The sequence below is a fragment of the Anabrus simplex genome, chromosome 2 (assembly GCF_040414725.1).
Source record: "Anabrus simplex isolate iqAnaSimp1 chromosome 2, ASM4041472v1, whole genome shotgun sequence".
Lineage (NCBI taxonomy): Eukaryota > Metazoa > Arthropoda > Insecta > Orthoptera > Tettigoniidae > Anabrus > Anabrus simplex.
In genome coordinates this window covers 142,096,638-142,121,180 of record NC_090266.1, presented here as the reverse complement: position 1 = coordinate 142,121,180, position 24,543 = coordinate 142,096,638, and positions in this window count along the sequence as shown.

Below are 24,543 nucleotides of genomic sequence, written 5' to 3'. Positions count from 1 at the left end.
TCAAACTAAAACCTACATTTATTCTGACTAATATTTACCAATCTTACAGAGCTACTTTTGGTGGTATATCGTCGCTCCTATGTCAAAACCGTGAATGTGACAACGCTCTTCCTGTCCGTTATTTCCCTTAAGACTGGTCACGACTCCCAGCCATATATTTATATGCAGTCCATCAGAACAAAATTTTGTTCAGTTCATTTTCCAATGCTAAAGTGTAAAGGAAAATGACCCTAACTGTATCGTACTGTAGGAATGTATAGTTGCATGCCATATATAACCACACCCAGAGTATGATGTATTTATGGTTCCTCTACACATTGGCATAGGAAAGTGAACTCAACGAAAATTGTTCTGATGGAATGTATATCAATATGTGGCTGGTAGGTGTGACCAGTCTTAAGGAATATATTGGATAGGAACAGGATTGTCACATTCACGGTTTTGGCATATGAGCAATGATATGGAATTACCATGAAAAGATTAGTACAGAACCTTCTCCTGTTAAATCACATTCATCATCTGGTCAATCAATGGCTTCAAAAGTACTGAAGATATTTTTTGATAACTAAATTACAATGGAAACCGTACTTCATTATTTCTGTAGCAAAGGCAAGGTAGAGACTATTGCCTTTTAGGTTTTTGCCACGGAATACTCCTGAGGAAAATGTTGCAAGTCAAACTGTTCATTGTCTCCCTTAACGTGGCATTAAACCAAAGAAAACTATAGTATAGGCTGATATGTTTTATTCCGGATCGTGAAAGCAAGAATCAAATAGAAGTAAAAATGTGGCCTCTTTGAGACATCGGGACACATCGACGGCTTACTTCTAGTACCACGTATCTGGCAATGCTGTTCCCATCCAATGTTATCCTTAAGACTGCTCACACCTCCAGGCCACATATGTATTTGCAGTCCATCACAACAATTTTCGCTGTGTTCATTTTCCTATATCCCATGTGCGAAGGAAAATGAACCTTAATTACATTATTCTGTAGGAGTGCGTAAATATGTCTTACAAACAACATTCCTACAGTACGGTATGGTAAGATTGATTTTCCTATACACAATAGCAATTGAGTGCTAGAATGCGATAGAGAGCTAATCCACAAAGCCATGGAACTGAGATATTTTGAGTTTTGCGTTTGTCTTTGTTGTGTAAAACTGAGCCCATGAACTGTCACATTTTTGGTTCCTAAACAATTATGTGTAGTCCAAATATATAGTAAAATTACAACCGTCTTCTAATATCCATTAATCATCTGAAAAATGTCAGCTCCAAATTGTCATATGTGAAAGAAAGAAATTTCAAAAATCGGTTACTTTTACAACAGTAGAATTTTCATCAATTACTTGTTTTAGAGTACAATTAGGTTCAGATTTACTTCAATATGAACTTCTTGTTACATTTAAGGTTTACTAGTAGTGTCTGGGGTTTAAGTCACACCGACTCTAAACAACCATCTGTGACCGTCAGCCATGATGTCAACACTAAATCATGTGACAACAAGCGCATGTGCTATTGGCTACCACTAGCGTGACTTAACTCCCTTTCGCACTGCAAGATTGCTATTCAGATATATTCCAAAATCTTTCTTTTGCACAGTGGGCGAGTAAAACTATTCATATATTGTGGGATAATAAATATATAATAGTAATATCCAAATATGTCAAAAACTCAGTTTCGTTCAGTTTGTGGGTTAGCTAGCACACAATTTTTTTACTGTCGATACCTAAAAATGTGTGTTTATTAACTTATAATATCACAAAGGGAAGGAATAATTAGGCTCAGCTCCTTAGCTGTACAGCTGTTGAAACTAGAGGTATATGAAAACAAATATGAGCACGCACTCTCTCCGCGATCAGCGGAGGGTTAAATGCCATTAGCATCGGCTTGTAACCATCCCACACTATTTTGAGCTGCCAGTGACTAATCGACTGACCCACTGATGTGGACAGTGTTGTCAGTAATACAATTCAGAACTAATATTAGTGGTAATAAATCAGTTTCCTCCGTCATCGAGCTAGGCTGGAGTAATGGAGTGACAAGTTTTCACCCTCATTCTGTCATTGCATTACGATGTTGCGAGATCCTCAATCCAATTGTTCTCTTTTCTCAAAAAGTGTCACTCTCACATTCTTTCACCCAGACAATTTCACAGCTAAGTAAATAGAGTATATTCTGAAGGTTTTGATAGCGAACAGGGTGTAACAGAAGCGCGTGCATTAAGTTCAATCGCTGCCAGGGGAAGACAAACCAAGCATATTTTTATCAGATAAAATAAAGTCGATGTCGCACCATTACCCCAATAGCTGGCGGAAAAGTCTGATATGTTGTACGTCATAAAGCAGTTCATGGTGGTTCATGGATTCGTTCCCTGACCACACAACACACAGCTAAATATGATACAAAAACATCTTTGACTTCTAAACATATTTGATGGCGACGAACCATTTCATTTTGGACTTTTCTGGGATGCTAGGGCAAGCTTGTGTCATAACCTCTGCGCCCACCGTTTTGTATCTCGACTGTCTTAATTTACAGGAATATATTACGTAAAACTCCGTGTATATTGATACTTGAAGACTTCAGCATCACTCCTGCCTGAGCGATTCAGATGGTAGAGCGCTAGCTTTTTGAGATAAACGTGGAGAGATCGATCCCAGATAGTCCAGTGGTGTCAAAATATGCTCGAATACGCCAAGTTAATACAGTCATCCATAGGTATACACTAAAAATTAGGGGCCGATGACCTTCGATGTTAGGCCCCTTTAAACAACAAGCATCATCATCATCATCATCAAGACTAAAAATGTAAGTGTTCATTCCTACGGTTCATCACTGGTCCCTAGTGAAGTTGTACACGACTGCGTCATCGGTAGTTTAACCCCTATACATCTTGCTAAGTACAATTTAGATTTTCAGATACACGTAAAACAAGTTCTGTGGGACAAAATTTCGTCACCTACACGTCACTGAAACCGTGAAAGTAGGTAGTGGTACGTAAACTCATTATTATTAATAAAGTAATAATAATAACAATTTATGTTTTAACGTACCTCTCAGCACTTTTGACGATTTTCGAAGACGCCGAGGTGCATAAATATTGCCCCGCAGGAGTTCTTTTACGTGCCAATAAATCTACCAATACGAGGGTGACGTATTTGAGCACTTTCAAATACCGCCGGGCTGAGTTAGAATCGAACCTGCCAAGTTGGCGTCAGAAGGCCGGGGCCTCAACTGTCTGATCCACTCAGCCCAGCATTATTATTATTATTATTATTATTATTATTATTATTATTATTATTATTATTATTATTATTATTATTATTATTATTATTATTATTATTATTTGCAGAGGAGGCGTGCAACATTGCTAGGAACCAAGGAGTGGCTGCAAGAACGAACATTTACATGCTGAATGCATACCGACAGTTAAGTGTATGCAAGCCTGCGAAATATATCACTTTGACCCACAAAAGTTTCTAATGGCTCAGCTCTGTGTGGGTGAGCCCGTTCTTCGCACTGATTTTGGCACGTTTACCTATGAAGACGACTTCGAAGTACGAAGGTGTAGTTGAAGTCAAGATATATTATTCAACAAGATCAGTGTGAAGATGTCGGTGTCTTTGTCTCCTGGGATAATACACATCTTAAATACTTTAAATGATCTACCGGTTCCAATTTTGTATTCGCAACCTGATATTCAATTCTCGTAGGTTTCTTCCCTACTGATGTTACTTTAGTCTCGGTAATACTCGCTTTCTAATCATACTCACTGCACTTATTTCCAAGTTCCACGCTATTAGATAGCAGGCTTTCAGCACAGTCTGACGTTAAGGTAAAGTAATCGGCATACGCCAAACTGCTTAATACACTTCAACCTTACTGAATTTTTCCCTACCATTTTATACCTCTCAGTAGGTGATCCACGTAAACTATGAAGAAAAAAGGCGAAAGATTACAGCCTGGCCTAAGCCCTCTAAGTACCTTGAACCACGAACTCATTCTACGATCATTTCTCACTTCAACCCAATTGTCAACATAAATGGCACTGACTACTTTTAATAATCTACACTGTATCCTATGAGCCCTGAGTGTGACTAACATCTTTTCCCTCGGTACTCTGTCATATTCCTTCTCTACATCTACGAAATACAACTCTCCATTCCTCTCTCGGCATTTTTCAGTTACCTGGCGCAGACAACCCCTTGTGGTGTGAAAATGCACTGGTTTTCATCCAACATACTCTCAAACATTTATCGCACCCTCCTTTCCAAAATGCCAATATTCCATGCCTGGTATAATGAATGAAATACCTCAATAGATGCTGCAAACCTTCCGTCCACTTGCTTATACAGATAGATGTAATTACTGCTTTTGTTCAAACAGAAAGTACGTTACTAACATTCCATGCTAATATCATTACTATGTGAAGCCATTTCATCCCTGCCTTTCCGCTATAATTATCCATTCCAGGTCTAATTTCATCTATTCATGTTCTTTATGAAAATGGAGTTTATTTTTTGTCCTTTTCACTTACTCAAGCGTAATTTCAATAACATCATTGTCCTCCTCCCCATGTGCTCGGTTGTTCGCGACGTAACCAGTAAGATTTCCTTTTACGTTGGGGATATTTTCAAAATATTCTCTCCAACTGGCCAGTGATCCCCTGAGATATACTATCACTTCATCAGCTTTTGCCCAAAACTCCATTCAATTCCTTTCTCCCTCCTTTCTCTAAAATTTGTTATTACACATGTCCTCCGACACTCCCGGCACTAAAACCCATAAGCCATTTCAAATTTGTTATTACTTTCCAGAAATGTTTCACTGCCGCTCAACCAGGCCTTTCTGGGTTATTACCGAAATCCTCCCGAGATTTCTTGTTGAATTAAAAAATTATAGGTTTCTCTCTATTTTCGCATTTGGGTACAACAATTCTGTCTCCATCAGTCATTGTTTAGAGCCATTTCTGATACTTCTTCTTTTTTAAGTTTACAAGCTACCCTCATTTCATCATTCCACCAGGATGTTAGATGCCGATACTGTATGTTCCTCCTCGTCTATGACGGAATGTTTTCGAACATGGGTGAAAGGTCTTGGTTTGCGACTTGACATAATTGTTGGCAATCATTGACTCGTTTATGAAACATGGTCATATGATATGATGGGCCACTATTGCACTTCGCCCGTTTACACGCCATGGACGTTGATGTTCCCCTTGGCGACGCCAGTGGGGATAGTTTATTGACCAATAGTGCATATCTTTAAGATAGACTTAGCCGTGATTTTTTCGTCCGTAAACAAGATACATGACAACTCCTGTCACCGACAAGAGTCGACTTCGACTTGGTAATGGCTACTTATGGCTAAGATTATTGTTCTACATTCGACAGGCGGTGGGGACGGTCCCCATCGTCACCTCCTCTGAGAATAGTTTTTCGTAGTTTTCCATTCACTTGCACTAAGGTGAATGCCGAAACAGTGCCTTTACAGACCACGTCCGCGCCAACTTCACATTGTTCGATCATCACATCACCAACACACATTTCCCTGACGTGAGAGACGACCTAACCATTAAGTCACGACTGAACTGCATTTAAGTAAGTTGGCCAGGTGGCAGATTCCCTCTCTGTATTTACCTAATCTTTTATTCAATAATTGCAAAGAGTTTGGAAATTTATTGAACATCTCCCTTTGTAAATTATTGCAATCCCTAACTTTTCGTCCTATAAACGAATATTTGCCCCTATTTGTCCTCTTGAATTTCAACTTTATCTTCATATTGTGATCTTTCTTATTTTTAAAAAGTACCACTCAAACTAATTCGTCCATTAATGTCATTCCACGTCATCTCTCCACTGACAGCTCGGAACATAGCACTTGGTCAAGCAGCTAGTTTCCTTTCTCCCAAGACTTCGCAGCCCAAAATTTGAAACATTTTCGTTACGCTGCTCGTTTGTCCGGAATCACCAAGATCAAATCGATCTGCTTTTCTTTGCACTTTTCCACTTCTTGAATCAAGTAATGCTGGTGAGTGTCCCATATACTGGAACCATACTCTAGTTTGGGTCTTACCAGAGACTTACATTCCATCTTCTTTACGCCCTTACTACAATCCCTATGTACCCTTTTTTTTACAATACCGTTTATGTGATTACGCCAATGAAAATCTTTGCTTATATTAACACCTACGTGCTTACAGTGATCCTCATAAGGAACTTTCACCCCATCAACACAGTAATTAAACCTGAGAGGACTTTTCCTATTAGTGAAACTCAAAACCTGACTTTTAACTGCGTTTATCATTATACCATTGCCTACTGTCCATCTCACAACATTGTCGAGGTCTTTTCGCAGTTGCTCACAAGCTTGTAACTTATTTAGTACTCTATACCAGGGCCTCTTAGGGTGCATGCTCCTGGTGCATGCACTGTGTACGGTGCGAAAGACGACTTCGCTTGGTTGACCAGAGTACAGACCACCGCTCCCCAATTTGTAGCAATAGCGCTGTCTCGCTCTTTCCCCACGCCTGTCTCATTCGCTCCCCCTGTCTCCCTCTTACTCACTTGCTCCGTAGCGCTCCAAATCCGAGCCGAGTTGAGCCGAGCTTAGCCGAGTAGCCATGAGATGAAGTGTTGGTCTGAGCCGAGTCCAGCGGGACCGATGCACAGTGCACGCAGCTCTTGCACCTCGATTTGCACGCAAATAGCCTTAGCTCCGATTCCATTTCTTTACTCATATCATTTCTATATATGTCCGACTCGTTGGCTGAATGGTCAGTTGACTGGATTTCGGCTCAGAGGGCCCCGGCTTCGATTCCCGGTCGGGTCGGGAATTTTAACCTTCATTGGTTGATTCTAACGTCTCGGGGGCTGGGGATTTGTGCTGTCCCCAACATCCCTGCAACTCACACACCACACATATCACTATCCTCCACCACAATAACACGCAGTTAGGTACACATGGCAGATGCCGCCCGCCCTCTTAGGAGGGTCTGCCTTACAAGGGCTGCATCCGGCTAGAAATAGCCACACGAAATTCTTCTTCTTCTTCTTATTATTATTATTATGATATATACATATATATATGTATATATATATATATATATAAGAAAACATAAAGGTCAAGTGGGGACGCCATACCCTGTTCCTTTACGGAATGTAAACGTTTGCCCACCCCGAACCCCGGTGTACGATGTACTAATACCCACTTTGAAAAATTGGCACGCTTCTGAAAATTGTTCCATGTACGTCTTGATGGAGAGAGAGAGACATGATACGGATGGAACTCATGATGGTGAAGTTTGCGTAGCATACTTGCCTGTCTAACGTTACTTCCCTTAGCGATAGCCCGGGAGCAACAGCAACAGCGGCTTAAACTACCATTTCATGTTCTTCTCCAGTCACTCGTTTGTTTCACGAATGTATTCGAGGTGTTGCGCTTCCTGTTTCACATAGCTGATTGAAGGGATTCTCAAATAGGTGTCTATATGGGTGACGTCTATCAGGATATCTCTCAGCGAACACATTGCATGAAAGCACGGCATTTTTTCTATATTACCGAGCGAGCTCACCGCGCGGATAGTGTCGAGTATCTATGAGCTCGCACTCGGGAGACAGCGGATTCGAATCCAACTGTCGGCAGCCCTGAAGATGATTTTCTATGTTTTCCCATTTTCACACCAGGTGAAGGCTTAGGCTGTACCTTAATTAGGGCCACAGCCGCTTTCTTCCCACTCCTAACCCTTTCCTATCATATCGTCGCCATGGGACCTATCTGTGTCGGTGCGAGGTAAAGCAAGGAGTAAAAGTTATAATATTTCTACATTCACCATACAATATGACCATGTCGGCTTCTTCTGCATTCGTAAGTGCATTTGTTTCTAGCCTATTCCGTACGACATTTTTCTGCGCAAAAACGCAAATTACCGTCCTTTTTTTGCTAGTTGCTTTACGTCGCACCGACACAGATGTGTCTTATGGCGACGATGGGGGTAGGAAAGGCCTAGGAATGGGAAGGAAGTGGCCGTGGCCTTAATTAAGGTACAGCCCCAGCATTTGCCTGGTGTGAAAATGGGAAACCACGGAAAACCAACTCCATGGACATCGACAGTGTTGTTCGAGCCCACTATCTCCCGGATGCAAGCTTACAGCTGTGCTCCCCTAACCGCACGACCAACTCGCCCTGTAAAGTACCGTCTAGGGATTCGTAATATAATCCGTATTAGAAGACAAAAATCCCTAAACATTAACATACACACTGGGGTGGATGAGGGAGCCACGTTTACTCTGGTAATGGTCGGTCAACTGTAGCAGGCCACATTCCCAGATAGAAATGGCGATATTTCACTAACGTTTGCACTAGCCATTGTGTTTCTAATTTTCTTTGTGCACATATGCTTTGTTCTATTTAATAAATCATTAACTTCTTGCTCGAAAACATTTCTACGAGCATTGTTGCCTACATTTTTGAAGCTCTCGTATCGTCGCTGCCGGGACAAAACCTCCTATGTGAAATATTTTAGATTAGAACGTTGGCCGGTAAGGTTCTGTCATCTAAGGTGCAATATTGTGTGCACATTGTCAAGGCATTCTCGCTCTTCATAATGTATGTGCTGCGGGTCAGTACATCTCCAAAAATATTTTCGCATAGGAGGTTTCGTCCCGGCAAGGACGATATGTACTTCCATTCTTTGAAAACAGCGCATTAATTACTTATCTAGTTTCGGAAGTATTCGAGGTGGTATTTTTAAGAACTCGTCCTGCATTGTGGAAGAATAAAACCACCGCCGCGAATCTGGTGTACGTTAAATGTGCTGCTTTATGAATACAGATATGGGTCCTAGAAGATGGTGAAGTTATTAAAAGTGTAGTTTGGGATTTCGAACTTTGAACCAATTTTCTCTGATCCAGTTCTGTTCAAACAGATAAAAAAGTAGCTGTCTAAGAAAACCGTAAAAGTATATAGTGGGAAGTAAAGCCAATAACATTATTATTTAAAACATAGCTGAAAGAAATATGTTGAATTTGTGAAAGTGAACACGCTAGTATTTTGGTAATGTGAATCGGATATTGCTCCAAAAAATTCTGTATTCCTACAAGAGCCGTCTCCTTGCATTACACCTGCAGACGTCCTTTTTACTTTAACCTGGTTGACATGCGTATTGTCAATGACTGCATTTCTATGTAATTTCTCTGCTGTGCACGCTGTACGAAGTGTTTCTATATAAATCATACCCTATTTGACACATTATATATCAGCTGTCTCCGGTAAACGTCGATTCACTCTGGCACACGAAATATGTATTCCTTCACGTTTGAGTCAATTATGGGAATCTGTGAATGTTCTCCCTTAAAAGTTTGCCAATGTATGTTCTTTAAGGGGCTCTGTCGATTGCTCTTGGTCTGAATTGCAAAATAAATGACACTCTCGTGAGTGAGCTAGGTAGTCAGTAATGCTACATGTCCAGAGGAAGTCATGTCAGACGAAAAAAGTGTTTTAAAATAATTTTTACTTTCTTCAGTCTGTCAAAACTACTGAAAACACTAGTAGTTTTAAATTGACTCAGTCGAAAATGAAAATAGATTGCTTCAGATATCACATAATGTCGTAATTTTTCAGTGCATTTTGAGAAATTTTAGAAGTAAAATTTCAGAAATATAAATCTAATGGGTGGATGAAATAGTTCAAGAAACGTAGACAGCGATCCTTTGGGAGCGATTTGCTATCACAATTAAAATCGCTTGATGATGATGATGCTTGATGTTTAAAGTGACCTAACATCTAGGTCATCGGCCCAGATACTGAAACAGCCAAATTTAATACATTGGTAATTATCAGATCCCCAGTTTGGAGGGTTATTAAATTCAACCAACTGTAAGACATCACAGTAATAATTATCGTGAACCAACATCTATGAAGGAGTGATTATAATAATTAACGGTGAAATGTTTAGAACAGATGCTTCCTCTACCAGATAAATGTAAATTTTTAAAATATACAAATTAATTGCTATGAACACTAGCCTAGATGTGCAGTATTAACACGGGTGAACCTTTCAGGGTCAATACAACAATAGAAAACCGATTCTCAGCGAAACTGAACGGACATGTTCCTTCGTTTTTGTTCACATTCGTTTTGCTGTCTAAAAAGAGGGAATTCTTTTTTACTTTAACGTTCCTTCAACTTCTTTCGCAGTTTGCAGACGCTTCATCTGATGCACATGGGTCCATAGTTCCAGTTAAAGGATTATATCACTATCTACAATACATTGGCCAACACTGGAAACCAGGGATGTCACTTGCTTGAATTAAACGACCTGTTTCCTCAATGTCAGCCCGTTAGGACATACCTTGTAACCTCTCGGGCATCGTGTCGTGAATAGTAAGATTCATGTACGAACCATCAAGTGGAATCACGTGGCTTTAGTACCCAAGCAAGTTCATCACTCCAAACGCTGCAAGATACTCTCCCATTCTGCATTAGCTTCTATAGCTCACCTCGGCGGTATGGCATGGTTTTTTTCGGGACGTCAAATGTGATCTCTTATCATCAGTTGGACTCAGATTAAAGTTTCTTTATGAGTGTGTATAAATGTGTAATTGATGGATTTTCAGAAATTTGAAGCACATTTAATAAATTTTGTAACTTTAAAGCCAAGATTCAGATATGTTGAGATACATTTATTAAGAGTAAAGTTTCGTTATGAGTGCGTATATATGTGTAGTTGATGGATTTTCAGAAATTTGAAGCACATTTAATAAATGTTATAACTTTAAAGCCCAGCTTCAGATATGTTGAGATACATTGATTACCAGGTCCAGGACTTGGATGACTGACACGTGTTTAAAACGTTATCTGTAAAATGACGGCAAGAACCCGGTAAAATATTCCGAAAACTTTAAAAATGACATAAATTTTAAATGAAATTTTGCATTCAGTTTACTGATCGAGTTAGTATAGCCTATATTTATGTTGTATACATAATACTAAGCTTTTGGGCTTTGGACATGTCAAGAAAATAAAGGTGAAATTCTTTGCGTTTCTCAGATAAATTTTGCTCGTCGCCTTCAGAAGAAAATCTCGACTGTTCATGAGGAAGAGTTCTCAAATTGGAGTTGTCTCTCTTGGAATTTGGACATTTTCAAGAAATAAGTGGTGAACAATGTTTCTTTAGTCCCCAGATTGACAAAGATTTGTGAAGATTTCAAGCCTCCGTATTGATACTCACTTAAAGTTGCGATAATATCGAATGCTCCAAAACCCACAAACATGTAAGATACTGACTCACAAAGTATAAAATAGTCTAATAAAATCCGTGAAATGACCAAATAATGTCGTATAATAATAGAAAATGATACAAAAATACAAAATGCCCTAAGATGACAAAAGAATGGCCTAATGAATTAGCATTTCTTCATTGTGGGACCTATGATCAAGATTTCTGTAAACGTTAGCAGTGTCTGTTGTGAATCAACTGTAAGATGACATGTCATCAAAATCCTAGTCATGGTAATTACATTCCACGATGTCCTCTGGTATGGTCTAGAAGAAGTATTTTCATCGGCCAGTGTCAGTCTGACTTTCGTCAGAGTGTCTGCCTTACAAGAGCTACACCACAAAAAATTGTTGTAATGGTAATTATTAAAAATTGAAAATGGATGAGGTATGAACTCTACTAGTAACAGAGTAACCTATTCAGCCAGTCCCTGAGGTGAATGGTCCTAAAGTGTGTCTTTTAAGGTTGATAGGTTCATGCGTGTTAACTTGGCTCGGGAGACTAATATGCATCAACACTTTCGTTTGCTAATGCTCTTCCATATAATTCTTACTGAGTATGAGACACAACATTTTGAGTGAGATCAGATTTCCACAAACGTCTGTGATGGATGTTCATATCGACGGCTTAGTTGTAATACCACGCATCTAAAAATGCTGTTCGTATCCATTATTATCCTTAAGACCTGTCATGCCTCCCAGCGACATATGGATACGCAGTCCATCAGAATAATTTTCATTGTGTTCATTTTCCTATGTTTATGTGTAATTGAAAATGAACTTTAAATACATTAATCTGTAGGAGAGCGTAAATACGTCATAACAAACAACATTCCTACATTACGGTAAGGTAAAGTTCATTCTCCTCTACACATCCGCACAGGAAAATGAACCCAATAAAAATTGTAATTTACTGCATATCCATACGTGCTTGGGAGGCGTACCCAGTATTAAAGGAAATAATGGATAGGAACAGCATTGTCAGATAATAGCTATTAGAACTAGGCTCAATTTACTTACCTTCTCTTACCGTCCGTTTATTACCATCTTCATTTCTTTGTTCCTAGCATACATCGACGGTACAGTTCCATAGTTCTACAACTCTAAAAAGTGGACTGTCTAGTACAAAATTTTCAATATTTCAGCAGTACCAATGAAAATAAAGATAAATATCTATTTTCGATTTTTACCAGGAATTTCCTAAGTGTAAAAGCATGGAGGTGGTTGGTATTCTTGAATGCAGTCATTTGTTGTTGTATAACTGTTGTACTAGAATAGAGTGATATGAATTCAGCAAGAAGTTATTTTTCTCTGAAATGCTCATCACTAAAGAGAAAAAGAATGATATCGCGGATCTTCAATGCTTCATCAGTTCTACCAGGACTTGAAGTGTGCTCCCAGTGTTAAAGAAGTTTATCCCCCCATTGAACTATGGATGGATGACGATTAAACTGGTCTCTAAAATGTCAGGCCTTCTCTGTGAGAAATTAGTTGCCGATCGAATGCCAAAGTGCACTTTACTTCTGCTAATCAGTTGTGTTTTACAATACTACTGTCGCAGTTGTATGTAGTAGTCTGTTAATAATTCCTATGTTCAACTAGGAAGTATTTCTATGAATAATTACATAAATTAGTTGATGGATGTTATATGCATTTTTGTTGTGATTTAATAAATTTTATTGACGGCTTGGAATAAAGTATTACGTTCTTGTCTTAATTTTGTTCCTCTCCTTTTTTCTGCTTACATTATTTCCCAATAGAAGCATGATGAGAACTTCAGCAACAAACTTTTCTAGCCAGGATGGTTTAAGTCATCTTGAGGAAGTAATCAGGATAATATAAGTCACGTATCGAGTTTAATTAATATATCGTCGCTGCCGGGACAAAACCTCCTATGTGAAATATTTTAGCTTAGAGCTTTGGCCGGTAAGGTTCTGTCATCTAAGGTGCAATATTGTGTGAATACGGTCAAGGCATTCTCGCTCTTCATAATGTATGTGCTGCGGGTCAGTATATCTCCAAAAATATTATCACATAGGAGGTTTTGTCCCGGCAACGACGATATTACCTCTTCTTTTATTAGATGGTGAAGACGAATGTCACAGATTTTTTATGAAAAACAATTTGAAAACAATTGATAACTATCTTTAAAGCAAAACATAACTCCCATAAATAGTGAACAATTTTGACTTATACTGTTTTGCCAAAGCATTATATATATATGTTTATATGTATATTTTATTGAATAAAAGTGCATTTTTCTGAAAATTTAAAAACCTCGGAAATAAACGATTTTTCTGATATTAAACATGAAATATCCGAAAAGATAAAGTCATTATATGAGACTCTCGAGATCATACTGCAACAGGATGTTCCCTGTTCTCTAAGTGAAGAAGGTAAAATATTCCGTGTGCTAAATGTTAACGGGTCTAATTCCAACAGGTTCCGTAGGTCATGCAGCTCGTGCTAAGAAAGTAGGTCAGGGAGGCAGCTCAATAGTCGATGTTTTCAAGAGCGCTCAACGTTCTTCAAACTCAAACGATGACCTCATACGGAAATTATTTCCATAAGTGCAGAAAAAGTCTAAATTCCTTTGGAGTATTTGCATTATATGAAATCAGAGTAATAGGAGCATCGTCTTTGTACCCCACAGTGAGGATTCAGAATCGATTTTCTCCCAACTGGTGCCATTTAATCTTTGCCTAAGAACCTGTATTACTGAGCCTTGTGACATGAACTGAATTGTAGCCTGATGTGTGAAGCACTTAATCCAGGCAAGCAAACTAAGCCATATGTGGCATTAGCAACACACGTAGTCAAACTGTTCTACCGCGAATGGTTTGCTAGGTAGCCCTCCCGAAACCCGCACTACGCAATGAAAGGTGCGACAAGAAGGTCGTATGTCGTGGTGACTGCGTTTAACTCAAACATATTTTCTTAAATACAAAACCGAATATTCAACGAATTTTGTAGTTAAAGAATCAAATCAAAATAATTAAAATCGTAAAACACGTAATGGAAACATTAGTTTCCTGCTTTCATTTCTATTAGTTTTTTTTTACAACGTCTACCCAATAATGTAAACTTTCTTGTGTTTTATATTTTCTGACTTTGAGCAAAATTAAAATGTTGTTAATATGTGGTAACTGAAGGCATTCTCGCTCTTCATAATGTATGTGCTGCGGGTCAGTATATCTCCAAAAATATTATATATTATAATATTATATATATATATATTATAATAATATATTATATTATTTATTACTCATTCGTCATTTAGGGAAACATTATTGTGAATGTCCATAAAATAAAATATTTATGTTATCGATGTAAGATCTGTACAGCTTCAGTAATTAAATCTTTGTCTCAAGAAATTTCTTCCCATTCCCGTCACTCTTCCCACTGTAATGTGAAAATTCCCCTTCTTTTTTACGACTTCGTTATTTTTCTGAGAGAGGGGAATCATTTAAATGTGAACGATCATATTAAATGTAATCATACATGTAATATGAACTGAAAGTAAGAAGTAAGTTTTATTGCTGTGTTTATACTGCAGAGCTCTCCGACCCGGAGCAAAATACGTCACCAGCAGAACTGCCCTGTGTGCCACAACCACAAGTAGTGAACACTGTCCTTCACAGGCCTGACTTACCCTGTCTAGGAGGTCAACCATTATGACTACCGGATTAATTGCTGGGTAAAAAACCGGCAAGGTATACTGCTAATCATTCTCTCCCACTAAGTGCTAATATTTCGAATAGCGGGAGACTTTACTCTCCAATCTATTAAGGGCTCTCATATTTTTGGTTGGGAGTATTACATTGGAAGGCTCAAGTCTACATTTCTCGATTTCTTCACGGACAATCGATCCCACATCCTTCCAATACAGCATAATTTTTATCACTTTAGATAGGCAGCTCTTCCACCTCCCAATCTCACGTTCTATGATGGGTTACTGAACATTTCTCACTTAGGTTATTTATAAATTTCGTGTGGCGATGTTCGGGCAGCCATTTGCATTATACCAATATTAGAAGGGTAATGAAATATAGAAACCTCGAGAAATTTATTTTAAGATGTCCCATTCTGGGATTAAAGCGTATGACATTTCCCTTCTGTCCCCAAGAAAATCGCCAAATTATATATCTTGCTGGACAGAGAACTTTCTTCCCCACCCTTACAGGATATTACCCACTTTTATATTTTTCCCTTCCCCAATCCATAATTTAAATTAGAAAGCCTGTCAGTGGACACTTAAACTCATTCAGGTAATAAAAAACATTCACATGATTCAACGTATCGTCGCTGCACGGGCTAAACCTTGTATCCCACAAATCCTTTCTATTCATTTTTCAGCTTAAGACTGGTCACGCCTACCAGCCACATATGGATATGAAGTCCATCAGAACAATTTATGTTGTGTTCATTTTCATATTTTACTGTGTAAAGGAATGTAGGAATGTATTTTTGCGTGACGTATTTCTGCACGACTACAGTATAATGCATGTAAGCTTCATTTTCGTTTACCCGTCAGCAGAGGAATACGAACACATCCAAAATTGTTCTCATGGACTACACATCCATACGTGGCTGAGGGGTGGGACGAACCTTAATGAGAATAATGGATAGAGAGAGCATTGTGGAATACGATGTTTTACCGATGCAGCGACGATATAATGACCAATTTAGGGATGGCCGGGCTGAGTAGCTCAGACGGCAGAGCGCTGGCCTTTTGACCTCAAGTAGACGGGTTCGGCTAATTTGGGTGGTATTTGAAGGTGATCGTATACATCAACCTCGTGTCGATATGCCGGCGCGTAAATGAACTTCTGCGAGACAAAATTCCGGCATCTTGTGTCTCCGAAAACCGTAAAATCTGTTAGTGGGGCGTAAAAGAAATAACACTTTATTATTATTATTATTATTATTATTATTATTATTATTATTATTGTTATTTGTGTACGGAGAATACAAAAATATAATACGTATTCATCTTAAACGGATTATAAGAGACTGAAAGAGAGCCTCCGTGGCTCAGACGGCAGCGCGTCGGCCTCTCACCGCTGGATACCGTGGTTCAAATCCCGGTGACTCCATGTGAGATTTGTGCTGGACAAAGCGGAGGCGGGACAGGTTTTTCTCCGGGTACTCCGCTTTTCCCTGTCATCTTTCATTCCAGCAACACTCTCCATTATCATTTCATAGCATTTATCACTCATTAATAAATCACCTTGGGAGTGGCGACCCCATTGTACTAACAGCCTATATATGTTTCATTCATTACATCCCTGACCCGGTCAATGACTGGAAAACAGGTCGTAGGTTTTCATTTTCAAGAGACTGAAAGAAGGTAATGCACGAATAAATATATTAACAATAAATATAATCCCTCTTAGATGCCAACCGAGTGTGAGAGTATTACATTCTACAGCATTGAATAAAGGGTGAGCATCTAGTATAGAATGCAACACGACTGGTTCTTCTGAGTATTGGGCTAGGGGTTTAATCCCGGTTGATTTTCCTAACAGGGAACTATGTGACTTTTCAGGTGAAAATTTGACAGAGTTTTACATGATTATTGATATTTTGATAATAGTCATGGAAAATGCAGTGTTACGCGAAGTCTGATAATAATAATAATAATAATAATAATAATAATAATAATAATAATAATAATAATAATAATAATAATAATAATAATAATAATAGGCATTGAATGGCCTCAGCTGCTGTATTGCAGATGTTTAAATTTGGCCCACGTGTCGGTTTCGTTCCATCGAGGTCTGAATTAACAAAGTAGAGATCTGTTGGACGATGCATGGCTGAGGATTCTATAACTTGGGCGGCTAAATAAAAAGTATGTCGCCAAAGATCCATTATATGCCAAAATCGTTAAACATGAACAAAGGTGATTTTGTTTGAAATCATCCTTCAAGGAATTGGCACACCTCTGCTGAGATTTAACCCACGATATCTGGGATACGGAGGGTAACACTTTACCACTGATCTACCCAAGAAGTTTACCTCAAGGATATGACTTGTGACTTTTTGTTCGAACAATGGCTCATGAATTCGCCGGGATTTGAACCTAGGTCACCGTGTTCCTGTCATTCGACTAACATAACCTCTCAAATCAATTCAGATAATAATAACGATTTCGTTTGGCTATTTGTATCCGAGTGCAGCCCTTGTAATGCTGACCCTCCGATGAGGGTGGGCGGCATCTGCTATTTGCAGGTAACTGTGTGTTGTTGTGGTGGAAGATAGTGTTATGTGTGGTGTGAGAGTTGCAGGGATTTTGGGGACAGCACAAACACCCAGTTCCCAGTCAATTGGAATTAACCAATGAAGGTTAAAATCCCCGATCGGGCCAGGAATAGATTCAGGGACCCTCTGAACCGAAGGCCAGTACGTTCGCCATTCAGCTAACGAGTCCGACATAAATTCAGATATCGGTCATGTACATAGCTTGCCAACCACTGAGATACTGAATTGCCACAACAAATATTGCCACCGTAACAGTAATAATAATAAGAAGAATGGTCATCATCATCATCATCATCATCATGTGAACACTGATATTGTATAACATTCAGTTTCACACTCGCTAGTGTTCTATATTTAATTATCTCACATAGCACATAGCAGAAGTCAACAAGATTAACAAAATTTGCATTCTCAATATTTGGGCAGGAACATAACCACTAACTCTCTCTTTATACAGTTACTGATCTCCTAAATTAATGAATTAAATGGATTATCGATATGACAGCGAGGGGAAAGTAGTTTGAGTATCCCATTACGTCACTAAGATCTACTCTCCATAGACACACATTCTAATACAAATTAGAGGATATAAATAATAATAAAAATGAAAATCCACAGCCTGTTTCCAGTCATTCGACCGGGTCAGGAATGGAATGAATGAAGCCTCCACCTAGCGGCGAGTATAGGAACAGTGCCGGCTGCCGAAGCCTGTCGCACTCGTCTGGGGCAATGGTTAATGAATGAAAGATGAAATTAAATTATATTGGAGAGTGTTGCTGGAAAGATATATGACAGTGAAAACCAGAGTACCCGGAGAAAATCCTGTCCCGCCTCCACTTTGTCCAGCACAAAATTCACATGGAGTAATCGGAATTTGAACCACGGAACCTAGCGAAGAGAGACCGGCGCCACGGAGGCTCTAAATAATAATAATAATAATAATAATAATAATAATAATAATAATAATAATAATAATAATAATAATAATAATAATTTGTTGATCTTGGAGTAATACGGGGAATAAATACACCTTGATATAACGACGGTTGCTTCTATTGGGTAGTGCTAACCAATACGCGACCATACAGACATGACGGCGCATTTTGGCATAGCACAAACTAACAGAGTTTTTCATTTCATTTACACAAAGTGTCAAAATAATTAATCTTGTTATTATTTCACCCTTTGTTGTATATACAACAGGTGGGCTCTCATTAGGGTAAATTCTCCTTTGAAATCTGAAATAATTAAATGCTATACTGTTGACAACCCTCAGGCTACATCCAAAAGATCTGTATGCAGGGTTACGTCTCTTTAAAAGTATAGCAGCACAGATTAAGGTGCGGTACATTTTTCCATATACCCTTGGACCAACATATTTTATTCCAGTAGGGTGTATGCAAATTAGATCAATTTTCCTTGTATCTAAATTCAGCTTCACACTTTTAAACTGCATTTCAGTTTAAGGAGTTAATGAAAGCTTGTTGGCAATACAATAATTCCTATGTTATATATATATATATGTGGTAAGAGAAGTAATATTCACTAATCAAGGTTAAGAACTCTTCGTCTGTCCTATTTCTCCCTTGAAAGGGAATATAAGGAAGTCAGTGTATCAAACCAATGTCCGAAATCCATCGGAAAATTCACAAGCATAGTCCATGGCTGAGTAAAGTTTAATATCTGACAAATTATTGTAATTCGTTCAGTTTTGTTTTCTTGAGATAGACATGTTCATGCATCATTTAACATTCAGTGACGTGAGAATAGCCTGGTTAGTGCATATATATTCCACACAAACACTTGTGTATAAATCCACATAAACAAATGGTACCCTTACTTACCTTTCCTTATAAGCATATCTATTAAGAAATATGCACCGGATTCAACTGATGTATTGGAGGCTACAATAAGCGGAACATGGAATCAGTCTATTACTTATCAGATTAAGAGACGGGCCTCCTCGAGATCTCATAACGATGCGATGAAGGCCACGTATAACCCTCCAGCCTAAGATCGAAAATTAAAAATTGTTGGAGATATTCGTTTTGTGACGCTCAGGAATATTGACATAATGATAAAGACGAATTAAATAACAGAACATAAAAAAGGTAATTGATATAATACTTATGACGTGCACTTCAGTCGACACGACAGAATATGATAGAACTTTCTGACTTGGTGAGAAACAGAATGGGAAACTTGGTGACGCTTCATTTCAATAATAGGCTATGCCTGTTTCAAACCATTTAAGAAACCACCAGGTTAACCACTGTTAGGGAATCTGCCAGCTGGGTGATCAGTGGCGATTGATTGATTGATTAATTGATTGATTGATTGATTGACTGATTGATTGATTGATTGATCGATCGATTGATTGATTGATTGATTGATTGATTGATTGATTGATTGATTGATTGATTGATTGATTGATTGATTGATTGATTGATTGATTGATTGATTGATTGATTGATTGATTGATTGATTGATTGATTGATTTTGAAGCCTATTCAGTGATGCTAAGGATTTTCTGTAATAGCCAATGTTCACATTTTGAGAATCTGTCAAGTCTTACGGTCGAACATCCTACGCACACATGATACATACTTTTATAACCCTCAATTAAAGGCTATGAAGATTGTACTACCTAATTCATATAAATAAATAAAAAATCTATCAGTGGGTGACCTAAAATTCACCACGTTACGTGGATTGAAGCCTATAAGAGCAGTTTTATAAGATGTTGCAATAAAGTTTTGGAACAAATGTATTTACAAGTTCTAAACACGTCCGAATTTCCTGAAACACATCGTCGTTAAGAGAAAGGAATAAACAAGAAAGAAGTTTACACTGCTCTGGAATACCATTCAACCTTGGCCAGACCTGGCAACAGCACTTCCTGTTGCTTACATATCTGCTGAATCACTCCAGCTATTTTTCTAATGTGGAGCTAATTCTGTGGATATTTGAAAAAAATTATAATAAACCAAAATCTGTACTTGAAAGAACAGCAAAATACATCAGAATGAAGCTCGTAAATCCTCTGAGAATAAAATACATGGCCTTCTCTTTCGTACTTATCTGATTGCGGTTGTGAAATGAGTTATTCTATACCGTATATTTAATATCATAAGCCTCTAACATCGAAACGGCAATAGCAGAAGAAGTGGAAAATATCCTAAAATTCACAACAGCAACATCCCGGCGTGATCGTACTTTGTGGCATACTGCAAGTTTGGAATGGATCATAAATGAAGCGAAACATAGTATACTTCCCAAAGGTACTGAGGAGTATAACATTTCACAGGGGGGCATATTCAAGTTTCGAAAATTTGATGCAGCGGATAGATTATTCACATTTTCACAAGAAATTATTGCTCCTCGGACGAAACATACCCCACACTTTTATTTCAATTTAACAAACTGTACACTTTACTGATTCTAAGTATTCCAGGCATGGTGGAAACGTGATTTTCTGTTCGACCATTCCAGTCATGTCGTTCTTATCGCAACAGTTACTTAATTTTGCTATATGGAGATTGCGTTTATGCTTCAAATTCTGAATTGGAATCAATGTAGGAACAGGAAGATTGATCCCCGTATTCAAAACGACCAATACCGAAAAGTCAATCCACGTAAATAAGTATATATTTTAAAGTACAACACAGAAAGCTGCGCAGGAAGAATGTCATGATGCGGCGCTGCGGGACTGCTCGTCATCCACTCACTGCGAGCAAAGTCATTGATCGTTTCCTACTATAAACTTGTCTTACGTTCTTCTGTTACAATTTATAACCAACACTCAGGACTTCCCTCATTCAAACCTTTCGTAACATGCGATCCAACTCACAAGCAACAGTTTATGCAACTGGCTGCGAATAAAAGCTCTGCATAACATTACAACACTTCACATAGATTACATGAAACATCCCTACACCATTCAACTTGGCGAAATGACTTTTGTCAGTATCAATCCTTTTTCATTGTCGTAAAATATTTTGTTCTTCGGAATACTCAGATTGATTGCTTCTGATTGGTCAAGAAGAAACATGGCGGCCGATTCTTCATTTGCACTCTTATGGACAGTTGAAAGTCGGGGCTCTGGGACGCATGCCTGGCGCGAACTAGCGTCGTTGTTCCTTGGTAACCTCGTGTGTGGCGCACTGACATAACCTTCTTCAAACAACACTTGCAAGTTGTGACACTGAACAAATGGAAAAAGAACATAGTGTTTGTACGTGTTGGTGAGTGCTGACCACAACATCTTTATTGATACAGTGTCACACAATCTGGGGCATAAGTGACTGCGAGAAGAACAGGACTCATTCGCCCTCCATATTGGAAACAAAAGCGTTGTGTCAATGATGACGCAACAATAAGCAACAACAGGTGGTCGTGTCTTGTGTGAAGGCGGTGCAACGGTGCGGGCGGTGAAACAACAAGAGCAAAGCACATTGACAGATGATAGAATTAAGAAGAGAGGCAGCCAGACAGATAGACAAACAGATAGACAGACAGACAGAAAGAGGGAGAAGCAGCCGAACGTGCGACGTATGTTGAGTGGCCTCTTCACTCTTACCTCTTCCTGATACGTCTGCAAGGGTGACGGTAATCTCCATTGATGGCTGAATCGTTTTCGAAACCTGCCCCTTTTCTTTGCCGATGGCCAGATGGCATGTCTACGACGTGGGATTGAATTTGGCGAGAATTATCCGCGCTAAGCTCGGAGGAACCCGACCCCGGTCCACCCATTCACACGCGGGGGGTCACCTAGTGTGCTCGTGTGGTGGTGGTGTTGTGTGAAGGTGTCTGCTACGCTGCAGATCGATTGCCTGCTACTCTCGCTGGCCGGACAACGAGGAGTGAGGCGAGGCAGTCGGCGCTGGGCCCGCTCAGGCAAGCCGTAACCCCCTTCTCTCCACCTCTCCCCTGCGCTGCGACGCGGCCAGACATCGCGGCCCCAGCCCCCTCCCCCTCCAACGTCGGCCGCGCGCCCCTCTAGCCTGCTCATATCCAGATGAATATCAGTGTGTCTACATTATTTCCTATATTTACAACCTCTCTTTCCCCCGAGCAAACAATTTATTCAGAAGTTGGCATGCGAACACTCGTCGCAGACCGCGGTGTCTGTGAGCATTAATTGCTAATGCGGCTCATTTAGGCTGAACCCGCAGTGGGAGACCTTCGCGTAGAAGTGCCATGGTGGGGCGGAGGGGAGTGGTGTGAGGCCCAAGGACAGTACGATGCCCCATTGTTCAAGGGCTTGAATCCAGTTCAAGGGCGAGAAGTCTGTCCCACAAGTAGACTTTGGCGCCAAAAACAAAACAATTATGTCCCTCTAGTTTATTATATCACGCTGCACCGGCACAACCTCGTTTCCCACAATGCCCTTCCTATCCATTATTCGCCTTAAGACTGATCGCGCCTCCCAGACACATATGGATAAGCAGTCCATCAGAACAATGTTCCTTGTGTTCATTTCCGCATGCCAATGAGTAAAGGAAATTGAACCGCGCTGTAGAATTGTATATTTGAATGACGTATTTACGCAGTCCTACAGTATAATGAATTGTAGGTTCATTCTTTGGTGTTACTCAGTCAGATTTAAAATAATAACTTGGAGTTTCTAAATCGGTCAACGTGTGATGAATTTCAAATTAATTTTCAATGACAGGTCAAATTAAGTAATATTTAAGTAGAACATTCGTGGGACCAAAAACAAGGGGAAAAAGATTACGTAAGTAAGTGACAGAAAATTAAAAGAATAAAACTGCGTATCAAAGATGAAGTAAATAACACAAGAAATGTTAAGTCCCAGGACGAGAAGGAACGTATGATAGGTAACATTATGGTATGATCGTAGATGTAATAGATCTATTATGCGATTTCGCCTACAAATTCTAAAATAAAAGCCATAATCAGCATTTAATTCTTTGCTTTTAGGTAATACAATTACCAGACTTCAATACGAGGTTAAGTTCCATTTCTGACGAGACATTGTGTTGAAATGTAATGAAATGTCGTATGGCTTTTAGTGCCGGGATATCCCGGGACGGGTTCGGCTCGCCAGATGCAGGTCTTTCTATTTGACATCCGTAGGCGACCTGCGCGTCGTGATGAGGAGGAAATGATAATGAAGACAACACATACACCCAGCTCCCGTGCCATTGGACTTAACCAATTATGGTTATAATCCCCGACCCGGCCGGGAATCGAACCCGGGACCCTCTGAACCGAAGGCCAGTACGCTGACCGTTCAGCCAACGAGTCGGACGACATTGTGTTAACAGCGCACTACGTCTTCTGGTATGGGCTGGAAAATAACATTGTTTCTTTCATTGACTTGTCTCAGTCTCATCCTTGGCATTGCCAATGTGAAAACATAGCAACGCTAGTAGCGCCATTCCTGATGCATGCAGTCCCTGTCACGAATGCTGCGAAAGAGTCCATCATTGGACCAGCAGGAGAATTTGTAAGTGTTTTTTACAGACTGGCAAGTGATAGCCCTTACTGGTATTAGCTCAGTGAGGGAAGAATCCGGAAAGTAGCTCCCTCTGTGGATCCGAGGTAGAGTGTCGGCCTCCGGATCCCAAGATAGCGGGTTCAAACCCGGCAGAGGTAGTCGGATTTCTGAAGGGCGGAAAAAAGTCCATTCGATACTCCATGTCGTACGATGTCGGCATGTAAAAGATTTCTGGTGACACATTTGGTGTTTACCCGACAAAATTCATTAAATCTCAGCCATAGACGCCCAAGATAGATCCGGTTGACTCTCTCTGCCATCTACTGGGCCTAGAGTAAAACGGAACGTCGAAATTGACGAGCAGTCAGCCAGATGGCGTCAAATCGAAATGTCTGCACACGGTAGCTGAGGCCATACGATTACACTGACTGACAGTGACAATGCAACACCAAGGAGGAGTGGTTCGAAAGGGATGAAAGTTGGGAAAAAAACAGAGACGGCACGGACGAATAATTGATGTTTATTTCAAAC